Here is a 19,305-nt window from a genome sequence, read left to right as displayed (position 1 = left end):
TTAATGCAATTTATAAAAGAAAAACTGTCCGTGATCCAAACTATGGTCCTCGCGCAGCAATATCAAGTGCTCCCACAGCACCCTAAGCCGTCAGCTGAGCAAATGCCGGACTCTGAGTAGGTAGATCAATGGATATAGGATTATATCCCGAATAAAGAAAAGGGGGGAATGAAGGACCTCAAGACCCCAGGCCCAGCATTAGGTGACCTAACCCCTAGGCCTCAAAGCTGCAAGATGCTCCCTCACCCAACCCCCATGTCAGAATCCCTCCAGCAGCACGTAGCACCTCAGGTGTTGCACAATGCAACCACAAGATGTTCCATATAGATAACCCTAACGGGCCCCCTACCACAAGATGTTCCCTTTAGACAGCCCTACCGGTTAAACTTGAGAACTAGATTTAAAAACAGGAACTGAAAGGACAGGATGCAATTCTATGTTTTTTCCGAGAAGAAAAAAGTTGAAAAACAAGTTTACCCCCTAGGTGACCCAACCGCTGGATTCAGAGGGACCAATAGAAAGACTGTTGCTGTGCTAAGCTCAGAGCTAACCCACTTGTTCCCTATAAAAGATCTGTACCCCAAAGCCCGGCGTGCCAGTTCACCGAAGCTCCGGCTGAGGTTTCGCTGAGCACCCGCAGGCGCCTGTGTGAGAATAAACGCCTCCTGCTTTTTGCAGCCAGTGTCTCGTGTGGTTCATTCCGGGTTTGGGATCTGTGGATCTTTCAGTAAACTGCAGAAATTACAATGAGCAACCTAGCTAACAATGACCCAGGGCAATAATCAGACAGGTCAATCAAGAAAAGACCAAGCATCCTGTAACTCGACCCCTTGTTGGAATAAAAGTCTACAGATGATCTGATCATAGTTTCAGAATTCTTTCTTAGTAAAAACTTTAAGTCTTAAAGTCATGTTATGTTAAGTAATACATGAGGCAGCATAGATGAGGACCCTTGCCCTAGGCCCCACCCCACCTCCACGAGCAGAGGCTAAGGATCTCTCTTTCCTCCTGCCTCTTGCAGTTATCAGAAAAGCAAACTTCCCCAAAGTGTAATCTGCAAGATCCTGTTTTTCTAAAAGGTTGCCCAACCATCCCAAGGAGCACATGCATGGATTCCCAAGGCCGACCCATAGAAACCTAGAAGGGAAATCCCCCCACTTCAGACCTTACACATATTACTTGCAACTCATGCACCAAATAAATGAAAAACTCTGTAATGAGCATTTGGTGCATGTGCAATAGGCATTATGAGCAAGGCACAGGAATTTGTCAATCATCCCTCACTTAGCAAAAACCACTCCCAGCTAAAAGCCCACCAAAAGCAAACAAAGAACTCAAAAGTACATTTAAGCCCAGAAACCGCTGAGTCCATGGGCAGATGTCTTTGTCAGGTCTCTGCTGTAAGAGTTCAGCCCATCTTCCTCCAAACTCTTAACTGCCTCTCTTTGTCTTGGTGAATTCTTCTCACCGCCTACACACCTGCCATCACCCAGGCCCCACCAAAATACATAGTCATTAAATGACTGAGTCATTTGTAAGGAGGTTAAAATACTGAAACATTAGTTGCTGAACATAGATTTGGATTATATACACTTTGACATCTTGTTTTTATATAGTATAGAGAAGTTAAATAACTTGGGTCTATTAAACACGAAGAAATTATGCCATGAAGAAACATGTTTCTAAAAATTATGAAATGTTTCTCATTTATAAAATACTGATTGAAAAATTGAAATTGCTCATTTCTTAGATATCTGCTAGGCATTATGGATGCTAGAGTGTAAAAGACGCTAATTAACATATGATTGTCACATTGACTCCCCATTTGAGGAAGGTGAGGCATGTTTTTGGTGAGCGAAGCTTACACGAAAGACTTAAAGTAGAATGACTAGTTGTTCCAAAATGAGGAAGAGGAAAGGTGGTAGGTTTGTGGTAGACGAATTTTTGTGAAATTAATTTAAAGTGTGATTGAGCTAGCTAAAATTACAAGAAAATTGTTTATGCATTTTTTCTAAAAAAAATGAGTATCAATATCAAAGGTGTACTGATACAAGACTAGAATTTGGTCCTCTCTGTTAAAATAACAAATCTATGTTGGAGCATTGACATGTCTTAGGGAAAGCACAAGGTTGTCCTTTGCCTTTTAGGTAATCAGGACCTGAAACAAAGATTTTGCATTTCATTGTTGGTTACCCAGGCTTCAACTTCTCTTTGTTATTTCTTCTGATCACTTAAGGAAGTCTCTCCATAGAAGAGAAAAGTTTTTTCTACAATGAGGCAAATTTCTGCATTTGCCTTTGAAGTCTTTTAATTATCACAAAAGTTGAATGAACAGATATTATTTTTCATTGACCTCTGATCCTATTTTGATCAAGTGTTTTAAACTTTGGTAACTTTTAAAAAGCTCCTAAAGGCAAATTCTAGACCTCCCACATTGGAAAAAGACATTAAATTATTTAGACCTATTTAATATATTGGATCATACAACAGGCATTATCAAATGATAACTATGCTAAATTCTCTTTAAGTTATATTTATAGATATATTATTGATATGAATGTTCTAAAATCTGTATGAGATTTTTAGAAGTATAATGTGTTATCAGTAAAATGTTTCAAATTTCCTTATCAATTAATGGCAACAATAAATTTTCATCAGATTCTTCATCATCCACACAGAATGATTCTTCTCTAAAAGCATCTGCAGTTAGCTACAGTTCAAAATTACCTCTTTTTCAGGAAGATTGGCTGAGGATGAGGTTGAGGGTAGAAAATAAATAAATACAGGTAAATGTAGGTTTCTAATAATTTCCAGATAATACCCCTGGTCCAAATAAGAATCTCCAAAACTCTAATGAAGAAACTGACTGATATATAAAACTACAAACCCATCATCAAGTAGAACAAGAACTAATTGAATACCAAGGAAATACTTGGCAGATTTTCATGCTAAGTCAGCCAGTGCAGGAATTATCAAGATATGCAGTTTAGATGAGGTCTATGATCTGAGTAAAATTACCCTTGATAACTTATGTAAGAGCAGTGCTGTATTCCTGAATGAGAGAAGCAAAACTGTAACTCGATAGCATATAAATTCATGGTTAAGTGGGGATGCATGGAGGCCTGGATGGCTCCAGGTACTTTTGTGCTACCTAATGGACCTTTGAAAATTTATAGAGGGTTTTCACTCAGTTTGCATTTTCAACATATCTTCTCTGGCTGTAGGGAAACTTTCCTATGCAGGAACAGTCATCCATAGTAGCAGCTAAAGTGCTGTTAGACCTTTGGGGATGTTTCCCCCATGGGGCATTACTAGAGAAATCTCCAGTGATAGAGGCACTTGGTTCACCAGGAAAGTTGTAAATAGTTAAATAAGGTATAAACACAATAGCACCAGGTAAAGCTAATTAACTGACTGGACTGCCTTGTGCCACGACCCTTTCATCTCTCTTGGTTGCAGCAATTAACTAAGGGGCTACAGGGCTCAAGTGATAGGGCATGAGGAAAAGACAGACACACACACACATGAGGAGAAAAAGCTGGGGCCAGGTTGGTAGCCAAGCCTTGACTAAGAGCTTGCTCAGCATATTTATTATACAGGTTTCATCATCCAAAGGTTAACTGTGGAAAAGTTTCAGTAAAGCAGGCAACATGAAGGATGCAGGACTGGCAAGACATTAGGGTCATCTTGTTTTGCTCAGGATTCACTATAACTGGGAGAAAGTGCTGAACTCAAGGCTTCCACTAATAGAGCCATATGCCTTTACATGTAGCAACCCCTGGCCGGCATTACCATAGCAACTGGGGCATCTTGACCTGCACCTTCCCACCAGAAGCACCCAGCACAAACACAGACACACGATTCAGAGGCCACAATTCAAACTGCTCTCCACAGCCTTGGTCCACCCTTGAGTGATGGCAATCAGACCCACTACCACTGGGAAAAAAAATGGCTCCTTATGAAATAGTTATTGGAAGGCCTTGCTCCTAATAATAGAGCCTGATATACCTTCAACTATCCTCATTCTGGTGTGACTAAATGCTTCAAGTATGTTGTCACCGTGTCTCTTAATACATATTCTGTTGTTGTAACTAAATACCACTAGGTACTGTAGAAATAATAGAGGTCTATTTCAATCATTGTTCTGGAGTCTTGGAAGTCCAGAAACATGGCATAACATCTGGTGAAGGACGTCCTGCTGGGTCATGATAGGGCAGAGGACTTCCCATGGTGAGAGGCATCAAGTAAGCCAGAGACAGCTGCTTTTATAGTAAAGCCACTCCTGTGATAATCTATCAATCCACTAATCCATGAAGCCATGAATAGAGCAGAGCCCTTGGAACCCAATCACTTCCCCAGGGTCTAACTTTCCAATATCATTAGCCTATGATTTGGGGGATTAAATTTCCAACACATGAAATTTGTAGGGAGACATTCAAACCACAGCACCAGGCAGAATAACCACAACCAGGGACAGTCAGTCCTCTCAGAGACTGAAACCTGGGGACTGGGTCTTCTGGAAATTATATTAGAAGATGACCACCCTGAACTCCACTGAAAAGGACCCCACCAAGGTCTTCTCACCACCAATAGAACTCGGAGGCTCTGAAACTAGGGTCCACATCTCACAACTTGGCCAGGCCCCCCCCACACACACACACACTTTTGAAACTACCCACTACAGATTTTACGGTATAGATGACCAGTGAAGCTTCTCCCCAGAAGCAGATGCTGTCTCAGATGTGGGCAGCTCCCCAAGATCCCAGATGGAGACGGTCTGCCACATGAAACTCTCACTCTCTTTTATCCCTGCTCACGCCTACCTGTGCCACTCGGTAGGGCAATGCTGCAATCAAAATTTCACAATCCACACATTCTGTGGGTAACTGGACAAAGTATTGGATCTGCCACACCAATCCCAGATCCTTACGTGATCCAAGGGGTCGTCCTGTTCCCAGCAGGTACCTTTGGCAATATCCCAGTGTAACTGTTGTTCAAGTTGCAGGAATATTGATGTCTAGGCCCACTGCTTTAACTCAGTCTAGACACAGGATGCAAGAATCCAAACTATAAGACGGGTTTACACCCAAACCCCAAATGGAGTTTCACGCAAACTGATGTGCCAGGATGGGAGGACAGTCTTTTAACTGTGATAATGTTGCCTCAGACCCATGGCTAGACATCAGTAATTTCATCATTCCGAGGAAGGTGTCCATGAACAACAAAACCAGAAATGAACCCTGTGTGAGCCGGGGGTGTGCTCTTTGTTGTGGAGGATTTTGTGGACGACCTTATGCATGGACAACTTCATGCCCTGATGGATGGAAAGTGAAGGACCAATGTGGGTAGGAAACTTAATTATTTTTTTATTGTTGTTGTTGCAAAATCAGTCAAAATCAGAACACTGATCCACTCCTCTCAGTCTATATCATAGGTTAAAGAGAAGGTCACAGGGAGGCATTAACCCCTCCAGATGAGCATCATTTGTTCCATCCTTTCTCCTGGCATTGTTTGGAGTAGGTCTAAGTGAGGCAATGATCAGAAATTTATCCCTCAAAATAGGCTTGATAACAGGTGCTGTGTGACTATGGTTGTACAAGAGGATTCTTTAAATTCTGCCATTAAAGTTGTACCAGCTAATAGAATCACTGTGTTACCCACTGGCTCAACAGGGGAGACTCTGTGCAGTTGTGCAGTGGCTGGTGCACTGCACATGGGTGACACATCATGTACCCTGCTGAGTGGTGGGGGGCTACCAAAGAGGCTGCATGTCTGAGATCATCTGGCTCATCTGTGACCTGCTTGCTTCTGGTTGGCTTAGTTCATGGAGATCCTGGTGAAGGATCTTGGTGTGGCAATATATCAGGAGGGAGGACACAACAAAGATCAGAGCAGAAATGAATAAGAGAGAGATGAGAAATCAACAAAGAGTCATTTGATTTTTAAACGAGAAACAGAATAAATAAGTCAAAAAAAGATAAAAGATGCAAATAAAATCAGAAGTGAAAGAGGAGATGTGGAAATCAATGCAATAGTAAATCATAGCCTCATGAGAGACCATTGGGAACCATTGTACACCAACCAATTGGGCAACCTGGAAGGAACCGAGCAATTCCTAGAAACAACAGGCTACCAAGACTGGATTATGGAGAAATAGAAAACTTGAAAAGATTAACAAGTAATAAGATTTCATCAGTAATCGAAAACTTTCCAACAAAGAAAATCCCAAGACCAGATGATCTCACTGGTGAATTCAAGTATTAAAACCACAATTAATACCAATTCTTCTTAAGTTATTCCAATACCTAAAAAGAAGGGACACTTCCAAATTCATTTATGAAGACAGCAAAAGATATCTCAAGAAAACTCTGATATCCTTTATGGACATTGATGCAAAAGGCACTAAATAAAATAGGAGAAAACAGAATTCAACAGTACATTAAAAGGATCATATGCCATGGACCAAGTGTCACTTATTCCAACAATGCAAGGATGGTTCAATATACACAAATCAATTATTGTGACACACCATCTTAACAGATCCTTTTAGTAGAGCAAGAAATGCATTTGAAAAAAATCAGCATTCTGCAATGATTTTTTTTTTAAAAATCTTCAAACTTAGCTATTGAAGGAACTTCAATACAATAAAGCCATTCGTCAAGAGCCCGCAGATAACATGCCTCTTAATGGCGAAAGACATAAGACTTTCCTCTAAGATTGGGGGTAAGGCAAGGATGCACAGGCTCCATTCAGCACAGTACTGGAAGTCCCAGTCAGAACAATCAGGCAGGAGGAAGAAAGAAAGGGCACCCAAGTACACATGCAAGAAGCAAATTGTGTTTTTGCAGATGATATGACCTTAAATATAGAAAAATCATAAATACTCCACAAAAGAAAAACTGTTAAAAGTGTTAAATGGATATCATAAAGTTGAAGGATATAAAATCAACACATAAAAATCATTTGTATGTCTAGCCGGGCACAGTGGCACATACCTGTAATCTCAGCAGCTCAAGGCTGAGGCAGGAGGATTGCAGATTCAAAGCCAGCTTTGGAAACTTAGTGAGGTCCTAAGCAACTTAGTGAGAACCTGTCTCAAAAAAAAAATTGCTGGGGATGTGGCTCAGTAGTTAAGCACCCAGAGTTTAATCCCTAGTACCCTTCCCCCCAAAATCATTTGTATTTCTAAACACTAATAATGAATTACCAGAAAATAAACTAAGGGTAAAAAATCCACTTATAATACCACCAAAAAGTGAGGACTGAACAAAGAGTTGAAAGACTTGAGTGCTAAAAACCACAAATCATTGGTGAAAGAATTAAAGACGACCCAAAATAAGTGGAGAGTCATCATAGGTTCATGGATCAGAGGACTTACTATTATTAAATTTCCATATTACACAAAACTGTCTACATATTTCATTCAATTCCTACCCAAATCTCAATGGTTTCTTTTTTTACAGAAATAGAAAAAAATAACTCAAATTCATGTGGAACCACAAAAGATGTTGAGTAGCCACAAAAGACGTTTCCTCATAAGCAATTTTGAGAAAATCAAAACCAGAGGCATCGCTGTTTCTGATTTCAAAATATGTGAGGCATTATGTTTCTGGGATAGAAAGGGACGTTTAGACCAAAGGCTGAGAAGCAGGCCCAGAAACCAAGCCGGTCACCGACAACTGGCCTTGGACCAGGGAACTGCAATGTCCACGTCCAGAGGCGTGGACTGGACCTTTGCCTGTATTATTCTCCTGGAGGAAACGGAGCTTTCACAGAGTACTGGGGAGTAGCCAGAATCCACTGAGATCACAGGCACAGATCGGTTGCAAGTATGAGATACAAGCCAAGTCACGCAGGGGCCCAGCCCCCCACGGGAGGAGTCTAAGAAGGGAAGTGGGCATGGGTGGGGCTGGTGGGGAGTGGTGGTTCTGGGCAGTGGGCAGGGTCAAAGACAGGCTGCTTTTCCTCTCTGTAAAACAGGGCCGTGCTGGGGGCATCCTGTTAGCCTGGACCCATGGCGTTCAGCCTTTTTAAGATGAATTGAAATTAAATCTTAAGTGGAAAGGCTTATAAAATAGAGACCAAGACGTTCCAGTTGAAGTTGGGCAGAAGGAGATAGAGCTGGAGGAGGGGTGCTCAGCTCCGTGTGCCTCACCTGGGACACCTCTTCTGCATTCCTGGTTCACTCAGAATGTCCCCTGAAAGTCCTGGGTTAGATGGTTTTGAAAGTCAACTTTGGCAGTCTAAGAGGCAGTGCAATAGGGACAGTGGCTCTGGGTGCAGAGGGCCCTGGGTTTAAATCTAGCCTCTAACACACACTAGTGAGTGGTGTTTGGGTTACTGACGTAAGCTTCTGCACCTCAAGTTCCTCATGTGCAAAATGGGGGTTAACAGTAGTACTCAACTTACAGTACCTTGTAAGGAGTTAGTGATAGGGCTCATGTAAAATATGGTTCATTGGATGGATGGACATGATAGATAGATAGATAGATAGATAGATAGATAGATAGATAGATAGATAGATGATAGATAGATAGATAGATAGATAGGACTTGCTAAGTGTTGTTAGTACTTTCATTTGGGGAAGAAAAACTGGATGTAGTTTTATGGGCTTGCATGTTCTTGCCACGTGTTTATACAGGATAGTATCCTAAAGCGTTGGGACAATTCCTTCCTCCTTATCAAATTTGGTGTTCTCTCTTCCTTATATGACAGATTCCCCCCATGTGAAGCCAGCTAGGTCTAAAGTTTGTGAAGAAATGTTTTAAATTATGAATTCAATTTCTCTAACAGATAAAAGATTAGTAAGAGAGGGGAATTATAATAATAGAGGAATTCTATGGAGCTTTCCAGAAGGCATCTAGAATGTTGGTTAAATACATAAACATGAATTTAAATGAGTCATTTGGAGAGTGGGTTTGAGATGTTTTCACTTTGTTGAATTAACTGGCAAAAAGTCCAGATGAATAATTCACATGGTTCATTTCAGTACCTGAGACTTCCTCCCACCAATTCTGAGCCAATAAATGTGACAGGTGATAGAAAAAAGGGAGGGGGTAAGGATGGAGGAAGGACCAACTGTCCTACACCCTTTTAAGCTGTTGACAGTGACTCTCAGTGAACACATTTTGACATCTTCAGAGGAACTGACATAGAGCATATCTAGACAAGAGTATGAAATTTACCTACTTGTTTTCAACAAATATCAAGTGGGAAGCAGCAATAGTCAACACATGGTTGCACTGTGAAAATACAAAAATAATCCAAGACAACACATTCTGCCATCAATAAGCTTCCACCTTGCTGAGCAGGGTGACATGTAGACAGAGCAACCAGAGAACCTGACATCTGGCCATGGCCTTGGAAGCAGAAGGAAGTCGAGGAGCAGACGTCCAGGGTGGCCCCTGTGACGGTTAGGAATCTTTAGCACTGTTCCCATGGAGGCCCCTCGCCAGACCTTCACAAGTGTTCGAAGCTATCTGCCAGAATTAGCACTGTCGTTTTATAGACGAAAAGTGAGGCACGTAGCCATTTAGACATTGCTGAAAGTCACACTGCAATTCAACCTGGGGTCTGTTCTGCCACTTCGTGCCACCATCTCCTTCCTCTAATCTGATTATCCTCTTTTCTTTTAAATAAAAATGACTCACTGAGGAACTCTGTGACTATCACTGAAAACATGTGTTTTGCAATATAGATGCCAGTTAAAAGTTGATTGGTGCATGCCTATAATCCCAGCTCCTCAGGATGCGAAGACAGGAGGATCCCAAGTTGGAGGCCAGCCCCAGCAACTTAGCAAGACCCTGTATCAAAGCAAAATGAGGACTGGGGGTGTAACTCAGTGGTTAGAGCACTTGCCCAGTCTGCACAAGACCATGGGATCAATCCTAAATACTGAAAAAAAAAGCAATTATTTGTGGACACGTATATCAAAACATTCATGGTGACCCATAAATATGTACTCTATGTGTTGATTTTTTAAAGTTGATTATTTAAAAAGCCATGTAAAATGGATAATAGCAAAGAATATATTAACAATAAATATATGATAAGTAGACTTACTTTCATGATTCTCAGTCTCTTAAGGAAATTTTAAGAGGTATTTCAAACTTCCTTCAAATAACGTCTTTCAAGATGTGTGGAATATATTGTTTTAGGCTGATTTTTAAAATGACAGTGTATTTAGATGCACAGGTTCTGATGATTTTGTTTAAAACAGGAACTTGTTTTTCTAAAAATAAATCTGTTTCATTGACATTTTTTCAAAGATGATAATTAATTTTATTTTACAAATAAGAATTGGCTTTCAGATTTCTAATTCTAAAAGAGAAAAAGTGACACCTAGTGATCTGAATCTTCATTATTACTGGAAAGTACTGAAGAAATCAGCACGCCTTTCAAATTTATATTATTAAATAAGGCAAGACATTACAATTATAAGGAATTTCTCATAGATTTACCTGTAATTTGAACAGGGTTCATGTTTAATGAAAGTAGTTCATTACAATGAAATCAGAACTTTATCTGTAACTTCTCTTATGATACTTATTTTATTCTTTTACATTCAGCTGATGTCCTTGCCAACTAGCTACATATAGACTTTTGAGAAACAGGGTCCATTATTGTTATTATTTTTAACCTGAAAATATCTTACATAAAATAGTGGGGTGCACATCAAAATCATTTTGGGAGTTTTTGAATGCGTGAGTTATAATTTGCTTCACTGGTGACTAACACAGGGTCCTGCCATTAACAAGTAGAAGAGATATAGAAACCCAGTCCTTGGTCCTAATTCATTAATCTTGACCAGTCTATATGTTGTACATCATTCCAAGAGACCCAAAGAAAAGATGGAAAACTCGTGGGATTTCTCTCCACAGTATGTTTTTGTTTTTGTTTGTTGAGAGCCACAGCCGAGTCGGATGGCCCCTGGCATTTTGCCAGAAGTAATGGTTGAGAGGTGAGCCATTAAGATGATGCTGGATTAATTCAATTATATATTAGACCTTTACACCAGTAATAGGGCGGCTCTTGCTGCCTGCGCACCTGCTACTTTGGAGTTCTTGTTGAGTTCTCGCGGTTCCGAGAGTGAATGCATGTGCAGCCCAGGGGAGGGAGTTGCGGTTGGTGTGTGGTGTTCCTGGGGGCCGCGAGGGTGGCGTTCGGGAGAGTTCCCAGGGAGTGTGCGTGGAGTGCTGTTGGAGTTCAGGCAATAAAGTTTCCTGTTTGAACATACAAGTACTTTGTGGCAGCTCAGTGATTTGTGCCCAGCCAGACTGCGGCATTTGTTGTTGTTTTTGTTTGAGGCAGGGACTGTCTACATTGCCCAGCTCCTGGGCTCAAGAGACCCCATTGCCTCTGCCTTCCCGGTAGCTGCCACCACAGGGGGGCCTTGCAGTGTCAGGCTCCTCACTGCAGGTTTATCTGTGGGTTTGTCACTTGTCTAAGCTTTTGTTCCTCTGTGGAAGCTTTCCTAACACCTTCAGAATTCATCACACCCTTTTCTGCCGTCTTCTTCCAGCAAACCCTGCAATTAACCATGGTCTGTGCTTCTCACTCTGGATAATTCCTCACTTAAGCATTTACTTTCTAAGACCGGAGGATGGCCTCATTGGGACGGTGTGACCATAACTTTGTTGGCTTGTCAGCAGTGGGGCAGGTTCTGTGATAGGCCTGTACCTAAAGGACAATTGAGTCCCTATAGCAAGATGGAGAGATGGCTGTCCTTGCCCCTTTTTAGGTATGTTGAGTAGCATGCTGCAATCACCTGCAAAGTGGGCAAAGCTGACACTGAGCCCAGCACTGTCTGCCCCAAAGCGGGTAATCATTTTAGGTTTCATCTAACTCCATGGTCTGCACACCAGCCTGTAAACCTAAGGAGGACCCAGATGCGCAGCTCCGCCTGTTGGGGCCAGTGCGTCTTCAGCTGCCAGCGCGCCCTCTAGTGGCGAGACTGAGCTGGCATACTGGACTTCCAGCTCAGAGACCCTCGGGCGGGCGCTGAGTCCAGCTGGGAGAAACTGCTGTGAGGAGGTGCGAGAAGCCAGGAGGGGTGGTTCAGAGCTATTTCTAAGTCTGACTTGATAAGGACCTTGGAGAGCGTCTGCTCCAGCCTTAATGGAGAACAGGCAATCTTCCTGGGAGCCGACTCCTATCTCTCTCTCCACCCTCTCTGGTCCCCCATCAAGCACCAGCCTGCGCACCTCATGGGTCAAAGTCCTGTGCCCCGCCCCACCCTCTGGCCCACTAAATCACCGGGTCAGCGCTGCGGCAGCACCACCAGCCTCCCCAGGGTTCCAGAACTTGCTGTGCTTGTAGGTCAGAGGTGCATTTTTACTAACCAAAAGGACCTTGGGGACAAGCACCCAGAAGAAGGTGCTCATTCCCTTTGGGTTGGTGTTTAAAGTCCTCTATGATTTGGCCGGCATTGGTTATTCCCCAGTGAGGATGCACGTCGGAATGACACAGGGGGCTTTACAAATTAGGGTTTTCCTTGAGTTCCGGGTCTACACCTACTGAGTCAGAATCTGGCAGACGTCTCCTAACATGTCTCTCTCTCCCCATCCAGGTAGTTGGGGATATTCCTTAACATACTTCTTTTTCCAGGAAATATAGTTTGTCCACAACCTGCTAGTTTGAATCTGGAATTACCCCAAAGGCATATGCCTAAAATGCTTGGTCTCCGGCCTGGGTTCTTTTGGGAGGTGGTGGGAGGAATTTAGGTCTTTGGGGTCTGCAGCACAGGGGATAAAGGCCCCTGGCCCCTACCTGTCTCTCTGTCTCTCTTTTCTTTCCCGGCTGCATTGGGGTGCACAGCTCCCTCTACATGCTCCCCCATGATATGCTGCCTGCCACTGGCCCAAAGGCAAGGAGCCAAGTGATGGACTGAGACCATTGAAACCACGAGACAAAATAACCCTTGACTTCTTCTAAGTGGGTCATGATGGGTATTTTTCACGGTGAGAGAAAGCTGGCTGGCACCTGCCAGTCCTGTAGCAGGCCATTTCCCCCTCACTACTGGCCACCCCTTGAGATGCCTTCAGACATGCTCATTGTTATGGTCTGAACCCTTGTGCCCACCCCTTCCAAATGTATATGTTGAAGCTCTGACCTCCAGGGTGACTTTTTGGAGACAAGGCCTTTATGGATGTAATTAGGGTTGCATGAAGTCACAAGACAAGTGCCCTCATGATAGGATTAATGCCCTTGTAAGAAGGGACACCAGAGAGCCTGCTGGGCCCCTCTCTGCCACCTGAGCATATAGCAACAAAGTAGCCATCTATAAGCCAAGAAGAGAACTGTCACCAGCACCCTGCCATGCTGGCACACTGGACTTCCAGCCTCCAGAACCTGAAAAGGTAAAATCTTATGGTTAAAGCCACCCAGAGAAGGTTTGTTATGGCAGCCTGAGAAACCAAGCTGTTCATCTGCTCAGACCCTCCCGTCCTTCCAAGCCCAGCCAATGTGCCAGAGATTCCTACTGGTCCAGGCCAAAGTGACCTTTCCCTTCAGACTCCCAGTGACACTTCTTACTGATCCCATTAGATCATACCTGTTCTGTTCTCTTAAGTCAGGGACACTCAGGTGCAGCCACAAGAGGGGACACAGGAGAGGCACAGGAGAATAGTTTGTATACTTAGAAGTCCCAGAGAGATAGTCCCTGCAGGCTGAGCTGGGGTCACCCAGAAGCAGTACCCAGGGAACAGCCTTGTCACACTGGTGCCCCTGGTTTCCATGTTTTGGCTTTGCTTCGATTCTTACAATTTAACTTTTAATATTATTGAATATCTAATTGTAGTAGACTTTTTACTCCACTTAAGCTGCTCTTGTCTTTTCCTTGTCTTATCCTTCTTTAAGCCTCTGCTTTTCTTTATGACCTTAGTTTTTCTTGTTCCCTTTTCTCCTCCCTTAGCCTGTATGTCCCTCAGCAGCACCCATAGGAGCTGTCAGGACCAGTCTTCCTCCTGCTGAGTAGCCAGCTCACCCTGTGCCCAATTGGGTTTTCTGCTCCACTTGAGGAGAGCTCTTCAAAAACCTCACCTGACACCCCTATTTTCCCGCTGACTATAATTCTGCATGCGAGTCTGACACTTCTGAGCTCCTGGGTTGCTTGCTTTTTCTTCCTAAATTCTTGTGCCAATGGGGCTTTACCTGCACAGTATACATTTAAAATGGGTTGTCTCTGAAACACAGGCTGTTCAACTTGAGACAAACAGCCAACAGAATAATGCATGCCGCAGTGCTGGCAATCCTGCCAGAAGAGACCTCTAGGCTGAGCCCGTCTGACCAGCCTTTCCCTTTGCAGATGACAACATGGCGTTGAGCTGCACATGGGTGCAGGCCAGCCGAGAGTGCCCTTCCTTCCCAGTGACTTTGCCTCTTTCTAGTGGGTCATAGGAGGATCCTACTTTCCAGTGTCTTAGAGTTTTCTCTAAGTTTCTATCTTGCATTATAAAGTTAAAATAGAATCTGTTACAGTAGCTTTTAAAAAGAGACCACTACGAATCTGTTGGATGGCAAGCTTAATTTGTTAGGATTTGCATTTGACAATTCAAATCTGCTAGAGTGCAGTGACCTATGAAGAAGAAAAACCATTTGCTCAGACACAGCCTTATTGCTCTGGTAAGATCCTGTAGGAAGGAGCCCACCCTGGACCTCTCTGACTCCCCAGAGGACAGGTGTAGGGGCCGGTAGACTGAGAAGCTCTAAGATCAGCGTTCAGGTTGCTGATGGAAAACCAGAGTCTGCACACTCTTTGTCTAGATAGCTTATGTTTCCTAAGGGAATGTTCTTTCTATATAGCAAGTTCACTTTAAAAATAAATAAATAATTTCTACTCGTAAATAGCTTTTTTTTCTTCTGTGTATAGAAACTAAGACCCTTGTAAGATTCCTGAGAACAAGGACAAGGACAATGTTTTCTACCTTCTGTGTACCTATTGTGTCCAGTTGATTCACATCCAATGGTTCTGTGTACCATTGGGTGAATAGAATGTGATTCAGCTCCATTATTTAATATCCATATTTTAAAATATTTTTGTTTATATTATAAAAGTGGGTGAAAGGGTGATGGTTGGTTATACAATAATGTGAATGTACTTAATGCCACTTAGCAATATACTTTAAAAGGTAAAAAGCAAGGAACAAAGTAGAAGACTAGCAAGATGATTAATTGACTTTAATCAATTTTGCATGGTGAGTGAATTAATTTTAGTTCTACAGCAAACCACTGCAAGCCCTTAGTGGCATACAAAAATAATCTGTGTTGTAATGCATCTGTGGGGTTCACCCCATCAGGATGGACCTGGCCTTGAAGCCTCTGTTGGCTTTTTCTGAGGTCACTTGGATCTGAGGGTTGTCTGGAGTTTGGTTGGTCTGGGCTGGACCTGGCTGATGGTCCTCCATTCCAAATGTCTCTTGTGAGCAGGAGGCCAAGCCAGGCATGACCTGCTCCAGGTGCTGGTGGGTGTAAAGAGAGCACGTCCCAAGAACACCATCATTTCAAGTCTGCTGTCATTTCTGCCAACCTTCTATTGGCTAAGACCACGGTTGACTGTCAAGCGCCAGGGCAGATGGAGGACAGAAACAGAGACTCATGAAGAACATGCAGCAGAGGATGTCACCTCCCCTGCCTGGTGTGATGTTAGTGACTAGTGACCAGTCAGAAAAAAACTGTTTCCATGTAACTTTGTAGTACCCTCTCCACTGTATTACAATTTTAATCGGCAATATGTATTTCAGCAATTTAAGATAGTGGTTGGGCATTTCTGGGGAAGTTTAGTGTCACAGTGAGATTATACTGCAAATTTCCTACCAGTTTTGACATCTCCCACTGCTCTAGCATCTGCGCCATGCCACTTCATGGTAACCCATTTGCCCTTTTGTTCTTATCTATATAATTCTCTTCTTTCCCGTCAGAACACAATCTCGTTAAAGGAGAAGTGGGTCTATTTATCCTTCCTGGTTGGACGTTTGCGCTCTGACGCTGCCTTGGCCAGCTAGGCAAGCCACTTCAGTTCATGTCTGTCCGTCCTCATTGTTATGGATTGAAGCATGTCCCCACAAATCATATGTTGAAGTCCAAATTCCCAGTACCTCAGCCTGTGACCTTATTTGGAAAGAGAGACACTCTGAGGTCATTAGATAATTGAGATGAGGTCACACTGAAGTAGGGTGGGCCCTAATCCAATATGATTAGCTTCCCATCTAGAAGAAGGGAGACAGAGAGGAATGCAGTGCGAAGACACACACAGGGAAGACGGCCAGAGGCAGATGGAAGCAGAATTTGGATTTCATGGCTCTACGCCAAGGAATGGCTGAGGGAAGGCTCCTTCCCAGGGGCATTGAGGATGGTGCTGCTCACATCCTCAATTCCGACTTTAGGCTTCTAGAACTGGGAGACAACACATTTCTGTTGTGTTAAGCCCGGGGTTGGTGACACTGTTAGTGCAGCTCTAGGAGACCAACAGAGTGGAACTTAATCTGGGGGAGCAGGGCCAGATGGTGTCCTGGAAGCCCATTGAGACTTCTAGTTATCTTCAGGTCACCTTCACACTTCGGTCGGGTTTCTCTATTCGTTTCCTAGGGCTGCAGCATCAAAGTGTCATTGACTCCAGGGCTTACACCACAGAACTGGGTTGTCCCAAATTCTGGAGACTAGATGGAATCTGATCCAAATACCACTCTCCTTTGATTCAACATGGAAGTAAATTTCATTCTCTTGAGTCAATATTAAGAAATCATTATTACACAAATGGAAATAACATCAATAAGTCAAACGGCCTTGGATTTTTTCTTTCACTCTATTTCAGTCATTCTAACTGCACTTTTCATTTTGTCATGTTGCCGTAATTATGCATTATACGACATACTTAATATCAGTTCCAGGAATCAGAAAAAGCCAGTCAAGTAAAAGAAAAAGCCACTGCAAGTCCTCAGTGGTGTAAAAAAATCCTATCACCAAGCCATTACTAAATACTCATTACTAAATGAGGTTACTAAGATCAAAATGAAACTGAAGATCAAGCTTTTGAAAGGAAGATTATACGTTATGCTACTTTATAACAGCTATTAAATTGGTATTTTAGAAAACTAGACAATTTGGAGTTATTTTATTAAATTCTTAAAGTTCTGAATTAATCTGGCTTATGGTCATATATTATTTTTTGAAGAACATCTAAAATTATATCTTGATTCTTCAAAGACATTTGTTAAAATTTGTTACCTTTAATGCAAAATATCATTGGGGATACTCTGTAGAAAAGGCAAAATGTTAAGTCTTGGGTTCTGTTTTTAGGACCCATCATCCAATCTGCGTGGAAAAGAACAGAAATGAACATCTTAAAGACTGAGTGATAAGGAAACAGGCTACTATTTGGAGTGGGATTATCGCTCTGTAGAATTCAGAGAGAGGAGAATCTGCCCCAGGATAGTCATAGAAGACCTCATAAATAACCAGGAAGGTTGTCTGGAATTTCTGGAGCCTCCCTTTCCCTCCACAGTGCACCAACAATAACGGGTGTTTCTACCAACCAAGAATTCTCTTCTGGCTCCATCTTTTCATCCACAGCGCCACCAATCCTGAAGCATGGAGATGTCTTTCTAAACTGTGGACTGCATTTAGTCACATCTTCCTAATCCCTTCTCTGTGCTCCTGCATGGGCTCTCCTCCTAAATATCTCCCTGCAGTGCAAAGAGCACCACCTAATCTGGCTCGTTAGCCCAAGGCACAAGGCCTTTCTCAATGCTGCCAACTTGGCCACATTCTCAAAGCCCTTGGGTCCAGAGCCTACTTGCATCCTGGGGTTTGCTCCTGAGCCTTGTGCTTATCCAGAAGCTCATCACAGGCCTGACTTTGTCTCCTGTGAGATCCAGTTCCTGGACAGGGGCGTCAGGACTGGATTGTTTTGATCTGTGTCCTCAGTGCTCTGGCCTGATCAGATGGTCAATAATGGCCTGCTAAACAATTTAGGAAACTTTTACCTTGAAGTTGGTATATCAGTCAAGATCCGATCAAGAAAACAGAGCTCACGCCAGATGAATTAATAAGGATGTTTAATAGAAAGGAATGGCTACAAAAGTCTCAGAAGGAAACCTCTAAAGAAAGTGGAAAACTAGATATGTAAGCAACAAATAAAGAATCAAAATGCAAACTCAGTATGTGCAAACAACGTACACTAGTAAAACTTATCAGCATAGTGGGTTCTATTATCCACAAAAAAAAAAAAAAAAGTAAAGCATTTTTTCCACAAACAAAATAATGATTCTAGCCAGGCACAGTGGATCTCAGCTGAGGCAGAAAGATCAAAAGTTCAAGGCCAGCCTCAGCAACTTAGCAAAGCCCTAAACAACTTAGTGAGAACCTGTCTCACAATAAAATATAAATAGGGATGGGGATGTGACACAGTGGTTAAGCACATCTGGGTTAAATGCCCAGTACCAAAAAAAAAAAAAAAAAAGGCTCTAGTATCTTGGTTAACATTTATTTTTTTCAGTAGAAGAGACTGGTGTCCAACCTGCTGGAATGCATAGAGTGGGTACTGTTTGCCTACACAGACTGCCATATGTTAATATTTAACTCTTGTATTCTATTGTCCCCAATGTCTAAAGTACATCTTGGTGGTAAGAAATCTGAATAGGTTCAGTAGTTCTTAGATCACCAAGTGATTATTTGTACATTGCTGTTGTGGTGGAAAGCAAGACTCAAATTCCTTTGAGTGATATAAACATCAAACACAAAAATATCTGAAAAAGCCAAATTTATCAGACAAAGCTGTAAATTCTGTAGCATTAAAATTATCTGCTGGGAAGGAAGATGGCGGCGAGGGGAGTGCATTGCCCCCGTGTGCTGCTTCACTGTGTGGGAGTATGACAAGTCAGGACGGCTAAAGGATATCTTGTTAGGAATTTCCAGCAATAGTGGGGTGCTCCGGAACCTGGAGGAAGGATTTCCATCGCACGAGGATCGGCTACGGGGACTCAAACGCGAGAGGTTTGTCGCACGGAGGGTAACACTGCTTATTCAGCAAATCGCCCCGCGGCTAGAGTCTGCAGCGCGCTGGGAAACGAGGAGATAGCGACGCAGGGATACAGCGCTGCAGTTTCTGCCAGCCGCGCAAGCACCGTACTCAGGGCTGAATTCTGGGTTCGAGATGGGGGAAGGAAGCGGTCCATCTCGGTTCTCCACACCGGTCAGACCACAGAGGAGGCCAGCAGCCACCATGTTGGTAAACTGACGTCACCTTCCCTGTTTTCGACTGACCGCAGCTCATTCAGCCATAGATCAGGTAATTTCAGGCTGCAATTC

The 19,305-nt window shown here is 42.9% G+C and overlaps 1 long non-coding RNA gene across 2 annotated transcripts in view; it reads left to right on the top strand.

The window, feature by feature from the left end:
- The first annotated feature begins 398 nt into the window (after nt 1-398).
- Nucleotides 399-19,305, top strand: part of LOC125615859 — a 29,401-nt gene continuing 10,494 nt past the window's right edge. The window contains exons 1-3 of one of the 2 annotated variants that reach the window (XR_007346449.1): nt 399-727; nt 7,921-7,925; nt 11,879-11,910. This is a non-coding gene — a long non-coding RNA (uncharacterized LOC125615859). Of the gene's footprint in view, nt 728-7,920; nt 7,926-11,878; nt 11,911-19,305 lie in introns of those variants that run through there. The other variant, XR_007346450.1, reaches the window with a different exon arrangement.

Source organism: Marmota marmota, unplaced genomic scaffold (assembly GCF_001458135.2).
Source record: "Marmota marmota marmota unplaced genomic scaffold, marMar, whole genome shotgun sequence".
Lineage (NCBI taxonomy): Eukaryota > Metazoa > Chordata > Mammalia > Rodentia > Sciuridae > Marmota > Marmota marmota.
This window is presented reverse-complemented; position numbering and strand designations above follow the sequence as displayed.